This window comes from Urocampus carinirostris, chromosome 3 (assembly GCF_059441175.1).
Source record: "Urocampus carinirostris isolate Australia breed hairy pipefish chromosome 3, RoL_Ucar_1.0, whole genome shotgun sequence".
NCBI classification, from domain to species: domain Eukaryota; kingdom Metazoa; phylum Chordata; class Actinopteri; order Syngnathiformes; family Syngnathidae; genus Urocampus; species Urocampus carinirostris.
The window spans coordinates 56,946,864-56,955,124 of NC_142351.1; positions in this window are offsets into that span (position 1 = coordinate 56,946,864).

Below are 8,261 nucleotides of genomic sequence, written 5' to 3' on the forward strand. Positions count from 1 at the left end.
AGCAGTAGTTACATTGATAAGTTACATTAAGCTCTTTCAAGGTCACTTTTACACTGATGTGGCGCTTAGTAAAAATGAGTTCGATACCCTTGAACTAGAGGGAGCTGATATGATTGTTTGCCATTTTTCTGCTACGGGTACCTGTAAAAAAAAAGTTTGTGAACGGCTTGGCCTAAAATGAGAAGAAAAATGATGCGGTTTGGTCACTTTGAGTCTCTGTAGTTTGTATTCTTCCTTGTGCTTCGTAGCACTTGTTTTAGGTTGCACTACACGATACAGTGACTGCCGCAGAGGTGCCCTGTCCATCTCTTAGAACGCGTCCAAACATCACACTATCCTTTTACAACACCTCACCACTCATTCCTATGACCAACAAGAGCTCTAGCTTCCACTAGATTTAGACCTCTTTCCTGCAGTGCACTCATAACACCATTTATCCACGTCAATCACGGCCTTCTTCTTGGTCTCCTTCCATTTACTTCTGCTCTGTAGATCCTCTTCAACATTCGCTCCTCATCCATCCTCTTCATGTGTCCAAACCAACCGAGTACTCTCTTATCCACACGCTTGCTCAGTTCCACGACTACTCCAGTTCTGGCTCTCACAATTTCATTTCTCAATCTATCTGATCTTGTCACTACTAACATAATCCTCAAACACTTCATCTCAAAAACATTGAATTTCCGTCTCAAATCTGCGGTCAGGCTCCAAGTCTCTGCATGGTGTAGGCTAGAGCGGGGTAAAACAAAGCCTGCAATTGGCCGAAAAATACGTAAACCACAAGTTGGGTTGTTCTACGGCCTAGATTAAATAACTTTATTGGGCTGGAAGACAAACAGCTAGCAACAAGCAACGTCCATCGATGCAGAGATGCTTTTTGGCTGTTTTCTTATTTATTTGTCTGCATTATCACGTGTTTTGGAGTTCATAAATATTTTACACGATTGGATTCACGCCACTCACGGATTTAAGGTGACCATGGTTGTGTGTTGTCATCAAACGTGATGGCTGCAAGACGACGTCTTTTGTGAGCTACCATGGCTTTATATTTTTCAGGTATCTTGTTTCAGACTGATTGTGATGTTTCTGTGATGAGTATATTTTAAAGATCAGCATATTTTGAATCCCACGTATTTACGATTTCTAATGATATTTGGCATGAGGTATTTCAGTGACTGGTGACATCGTAACGACACCATGTCTTGTATGTCTCTGAGACGATGGTTTGAACAAATTTATTGACACTAATAACAAAAAACAATCTTGACAATCTCAACAGCAATCAAGCACATTCACAATATTATATTTCAATATGACGTTTAACAGCAAACACGTTGTGAGGTTTGAACAACCCTTCTCGAAAATCTTAATAGCAATCAAGCATATTCACAATTTCGTTATATAACATCTTTGTTAGTGTCAATAGATCCGTCCAGGCCAAAGTCGATTGTTTTTTGTCTGAACAAATCCACCGACACCAACAGCAGCAAAACAAACACGACAATCTCAACAGCCATCAAGCATATTGACAATTTTGTTATATCTGACAATATGACGTGACGATATGACGTTTTAACATTTTTTCCTGACTTTTCCAACATCAATTAAACAATTTCAGAGTTATTATCTTTTAACAGTAGTTAACCAACGTGTAAAGGGCAATACTATTGTGCAAGGGCATAGCTCTGCCATCCCACCCTCCCAAGCAGCATCCTCCAGTCCTCTGTGTGGGTCCTCTCCCTTCTTACTTCTACTTTCCACAACCCAGGCCGTTGCTGCCGGGGCCCCCACAGTGTAGCTCCGGTTCCCCCCTCCGGGTGGGTGCAGGCGATTCTTCTTTATGGCTGCGTCCTAGGCCCACCGCTCGCAGATTGTATGGTATCTGCAGCCATTTGGAGCACAGCCACGGGGGGATCTGCCTGCACCTCCATACCAGCAGGTTTCTGGAGGTCCAGATGGCGTCCTTGATGGCGGCGAGAGTGAGCCAGTCCCTGGCAAAGTCGTTCCGAGAACTTCTCGACCGACTCACCCCGTAAAGCACGTACTGTGCATCAGGGACCTCCCCTGCTGGCAAGTCCGGGAATTTTCCTAGTTGGTCGGCCATTGTCCACAAGTCCTTGGCAGTGTTGCACTCACAAAAAAAGTGCCTCATCGACTCCTGGGCGCCACGGCCAGGTCGAGGGCATGTCGAAGTCGCTGACATTCCTCGGTGGTGCATTACGGCTCTGACTGGGAGAACCTCATGAGCCACCATCCATGACAAGTCTCGTAGTCTGTTTCGGAGGGCAGGATGATTCACGTTGCTCCAAACCATTGTAGGTTCGCCAAACGCAAGCCCCTGCACAGGACTTACTGTTGCTCGCTCTTGCACAATAGCACTAAGGGCCCTGTGGTTTTGTAAAGTGTGACATTCATGTGTTTCCAAATCAAACTTCTTTAAAAAATCCCGAATAAAGAGATGTGTTGGTGGCAAGTTAAATGAAACTGGAATCAAACGATTGTTTGGTTCAAGCTTTAGCTTCTGCAAATTTGAGCCCATCCAGAACCGGGTCATTGCTTGACTTTTCGGGTTGTTGGGTGGGCCCACAGCGTTTTGGAAGTGGAGAGAGACATATTTGCTTCCCAGGAAAAGCTGGAGGTCAGGCACTCCTTTCCCCCCTTTTTCCTTTTTCTTTTTCATTGTATTTCTTTTTATCCGTTCCCACTTTGAGCCCCAGACAAAGCGAAAGATGGCTCGGTCCAGGTGTAACAGCACGTTTCTTTTGGGCATAAAAACTAAACTGATTGACAAAAGCAGTGGGAGGATGATCGCTTTGATGATTAGGACCTTCCCCTCTATTGTCAGTTTTCTTAGTGACCAAAAAACAAGTCTTTGCTTAACTTTCCTTGTCACGTCATCCCAGTTGGTCTCGCCTCCTCCATCCGCATTGAATTTTATCCCTAGGATTTTCTGGTCTGTCTTTAACACCGTCAGTGGGAGTCCTGCCTTTTCTGTCTCTTTCCACGTTCCATAAAACTTCACTTGTGATTTTTCTCTATTTAGCCTTGACCCAGACGCCCCCCAAACAGGTCAGTCAAGTCAAGGGCTCTTCCAACAGATGCGCGGTCAGTACATAAAATATTAAAATCATCCATGTACAAAACACACTTGGTAATTTGTCCCCCACTTCCTGGGATATTGATCCCTTCGACAAATCTATCTTTTCTTAACATTTGTGCCAAAGGTTCAATGCAAAGAACATAGAGAAGGGGAGACATAGGGCAACCTTGACATACACCGCAGTTGATCTCGATTGCTTCCGATAAATTCCCGTTAATCATGAATTTGCTGTAGATGTCTCCGTATAGCAGTCCCACCCACTTGATGTATTTTTGGGGAAAACCACATGTTTGCAATACCCTGAAGAGGTATTGGTGCGAGACTCGATCAAAGGCTTTTTCAAAGTCTAGGTTTAGGACCGCTAGTCGCATGTTTCTGTCTCTCGCATAACAAATGGTGTCACGGATCAGCATGAGACTGTCGCTGATCTTCCTTCCCACGATGGCACAGGTTTGGTCCGGATCAACCAAGTATCCCAAGACTACAGACATTCGTGTTGCTAGAAGCTTGCTGAAAATTTTACAGTCCACGTTTAAAAGCGTTATGGGTCGCCAGTTTTTTTAATTCAATTTTGTCTCCTTTTTTGCGCAATAGAGTAACTATCCCTATTCTGAAACTGTCTGGCATGTTGTCTCGACTGGAAAATTCGTTAAAAACAGTAATCAGATCTGGTGCTAAAATATCCCAAAAAGTCCGGTAAAATTCGAGGTTGAGCCCGTCCTTCCCGGGTGATTTGCCTTTTTTTCATAGTCTTTATGCAATCATTCAGTTGGTCTTGGATAAAGTCCGATGTTAAAAAGGGGTCTTGACGCACTGATCTTGAAATATGATCTAATACATGCCCCATTTCATTCTCATGTGTTTCTTTCTTTTCATATAATTTTTTGTAGTAGTCTTCGACTAATTTGGTTATTTCACTACTTTCCTTTGTTACTTGCCCGTTTTCGTTTTGAAGTTTAAAAAGCCCCTCACTTTTGCTCATATTTTTTTTTAAAAGTAGCGTGTACATTTTTCCCCTTCTTCTATTTCTCTTTCTCGGCTTCTTATTATGATGCCTTTGCTCTTTATTTCCGCCAAAGCGTTTAGTTCTTGTTTGGTCTCTATGATTTCATCATTAAAGTCCATCCCCTTTTCTGTTAGGATGAAATAGCGTTGGAGTCTTCTTTGTAGTCCCGACATGCGTTTCATCTCTTTAAGTTTCTTGTTTTTCCCTGCATTTTTAAAAAAGGTCTGTGTTCGTTTTTTTGTCATTTCCCACTATTGTGGTCGTGAATCATACAAGTCTTGAAGGGTCTGCCAGTCTTTGTACAGCTCCCTGTATTGTGCGGCTAGAGCCTCATCCTCCAGCAGGGAGCAGTTTAACTTCCACAGACCCTTCCCAACAGTCATACCTGAAGGAAATGAGAAAGAGCAGGACAGTAGCAAGTGATCCGAAAAAAAAACAGGAATTAATCTTGCATCACTCAGTGCTAAACCCCTTGTAAATATGTAGTCTATTCGAGAAGCTCTGGCATTGTCACTACTGAACCAGGTGAAGCCCTCCTCTCCTGGATGTATGGATTTGAAACAGTCCTCCAGTTTAAATGTCCGGCACATGTCTTGTAATAAAGTTGATGTTTTATCTACTTTAAACTCGTCATCGGTCCTCTTTCTATCCTTCCTACTTAGGATGCAATTAAAATCTCCTCCCACGATTAGTGGTTGATGGCCTAGCATATGCGACTGGATGTCCTCTAAGAGTTCGTACCTGAGTTGTCTGTCGGTATGGCCGTATATGTTAATGAGGTTAAAATCATTCCCTATATAAGAAAGTCTTGCTAAGATTGCGCGTCCGTCTCTCATCACAGTACTCCACTTTATGATGAGTTGAGGGTTGTTTGTTAAAATGGCTACCCCATCGTTACGGTTTTCGTTCGAGCCACTCCATAATGACGGATATGGCCAAATTTCTTCCCACTGTTTATAATTTTTTAGAAAGGGGATGCAGCATTCTTGTAGTAAAAACACTTCGGTTCTGATAGTTTTGAAGAACGATAAAACGCTGTGAACCTTAACCTTTGATCTCACACTTCTCACATTGATAGTAGAGAATGTAATGTTCATAATTGTTGTTAAAGTATTTAAACTACTTAGACAAAACCGGGGGATCCGAGTCCATTCTTTGGTGATCATCGGGAGTGTCACCTGTGTCAGACACATCACTTAAGAGCAGTAGCTCATTTGGAGACTCACCAGGGAAAACTCTGGAATCCTCTGACTCTGTCTGTGGTTCCAGGTCTTCCCCTTTTTTCTGGGTTAGAGGGTGAGCCAGAGGACCTATCGAGGGGTCTCTTACTTCCCTGCCCACAAAGGGTCAGATTTTTTCCCTCCCCGACTTCCTCTGGCTCAACTTCATACAGTTCCCTTGTGGGCTTTTTCATCGGCAATCGGCTTTCTTCTAAATCTCTTCTCTTTGTTTCCGGTGTTTTCACAACCCCCAATTTTGTCTTAGTTTTACCCCTCTTTCCTGTGCCCGTATGGGTTTTTGGAGAGTCGTTCGCCTTTTCGATTTATTTGTCTTCTCCAAATCCCGGCAGTGGCGTAGCAAACTAATTTGCTAATTTGGACTCTCTTCCAGGCACTTTCTGATTGATATGTGTTTTTGGAGTGGCAGTTGCCTTTTCTATTTGTTTGTCTTGTCCAAATTCAGGTATTGTATGAGAAATCGAATTAGAATTTCCAGGTCCTTCCTGATTCAAATTTGATTCTTTGGTCACTCCTCCAGGGGTTTTAGTGGGGACATCTGCATTTTCAATTTGTTTGTCTTGTCCATTTTCTTTGTGCATTTCTTGATCATCTTCATTGGGTATTTCCATAACTTTATTCATTTCCTGTTCATCTTCATTGGGTATTTCCATAACTTTATTCATTTCTTGTTCGTTTTCATTTGGTATTTCCATAACTTTATTCATTTCATTGTCTTTGTTATCTTTATTCATTTCATTGTCTTTGTTACATTTATTCATTTCATTATCTATGTTGTCTGACATCATTTCATTGTCTTTGTTGTCTTTGTTAACTGCCTTCCCAGCTTTCAATTTGTTAGCAAACGATTTCGGGCAGTTTCTATAGAGGTGGTTCGTTTCTCCACAGAGGTTGCATTTTCTGCTATTGGTACATTCCTCAAAGGAATGTCCAATTGTCCTGCACTTTCCACAAAAAAATCGATCACATACCTCAGCCAGATGCCCATGCTCACCACATTTGCGACAGAGTTTCGGTTGTCCTTGATAGTCGATAAAGCCATGGTTTTCCCCCAGGAATATAGTCGACGGGAGGTGTTTCAGTCCCTGAAAGCCCTGAGGATCTTGCCATTGTTGGATGGGTACCCTCCAGGCACCAGTCCAATAGCCTTTCTCATCCCTGACCTTCATAGCCTGGCCTTTTACCGAGCAGTATCTACTGAACCAATAACAGACGTCATCAGCACTCACCACCTCACTAAACATTCTGACAATGAAAATTGCATTATCAGTCAGCTTCTCCACTGTAAATCCAGAAAACTGGGGCCTCACTTCCTCAAAGCGATTCCAAAACTCTTGATAAAGAGCCGCCGTTACAAAACTTACATCAAAGCCCTTGCCAGAAGCCATTTTTATGACAGCATGTATCTCCTCCTTTTTAAACTTCAGAAGCTTTTCAATTAACTTGTTACTAAAATTCAGCCTTAACATTCCCTCCGAAATTGCCACAACATCTTTGAGCAAGAATTGTACGCAGTTATGTCTCCGCCCGCCGGGATTATGCCCGGCCATGGCAGGACTCGGCTGCTTTACTTCTAGCATTGTCAAAATGGTTCGAATTGTAAAATTAATAGTTAACAACACACTCAAAACCGACGCCAATGAGAGTATAAACGCATAGAACGAGCAGTGCTAACCTAATGCGTCCGCCATCGTTCCAATTTTAGTATATGCGAAGCCGAAGCGACAATTACATTATCGCTTCATCTATGATTAGGATAGTGTTTTTCCCCATGATCATATGTCTCTGAGACATGTATTTGCCTTTAAACAGTCCCACGGTGGGCCGTCTGGATAGTAAGGGGTTATTTAAGTTTGACTGAACTATCTGACTGTTTTGTTGACGTTCCTACTGTAGTGCCTTATAGTCTGTTGCGCCTTATGTATGGAAAATAAATGACAAAAAAGCATTTTTGGGGGGTGCGCCTTTTAATACAGTGCGCCTTATAGTGCAGAAAATATGGTATATTACAGGGATGGCGAACACGTGGCTCTAGAGCCGCATGCGGCTCTTGGCCAATAAGAATGTGACTCTTTGCCTCATCATTTTCTATATACCGTGGCTCTTTGCCTTGTTTCATGTTTAGAACAATACTTGTATTGTAAGGAGAGGAGTGTGTTATGGAAAATAATATGTTTTTAACTGTGTTTCTTTGTGTGTGTCTGTCTGTCACGGTAGGTCAGTGCAAGGCGTGGCTATTTGACTCTCACGGTTAAAAATTTTGGCTCTTTGTGTCAAAATTGTTCGCCACCCCTGGTGCATTTTTATTTAATTTTAGTTTTACTCAATAAACTAAAAACATTACGTATTGTTGGTGTGGAGTGAAAACGACTCATCTCTAAAATACATTTTCTTTTGTTCATTGTCTAAATCTTTCCTCAATTGGTTATCAAAGAGTAGTTTAAAGAGTTTTCCTAAAGCTGTCAATATTAGGAGTATTGTTGCTATCATTCATTTTTGGGTAAATAACTGTTGAGCATCATGTAAAAAAAACAAACATTTTCAGATAGTTTAACAACACTCTGATTTTAATTCTAAACAAATTTTTCCCCTTTTGGGTTGTGTCAAGGTTTCTCTGGACACTTGAGGACTCAAATGTGGTGAGGACAAGTATGAAGGTAAATATATTTAAATGAAGGATTTACAAAATGAGGAAGCCATACTTGACGTGGATGCAATAAATCTAATAGAGCCAAAAAATGATTTCAGCTCCTTCAGTCAGCCAATTACGTGCAGGGCATGTAGTCGGCCTCGTCTTCGGCATCATCTGCCAACAGGAACTTCCTCGCTCCTCTTCCAACTTCCTGCAATTGTTATGTGTTGCCACCAAGTGAGGCTCCGCCCTGGATCTTGAAAACGGTGGGACGGTAAAATAGTC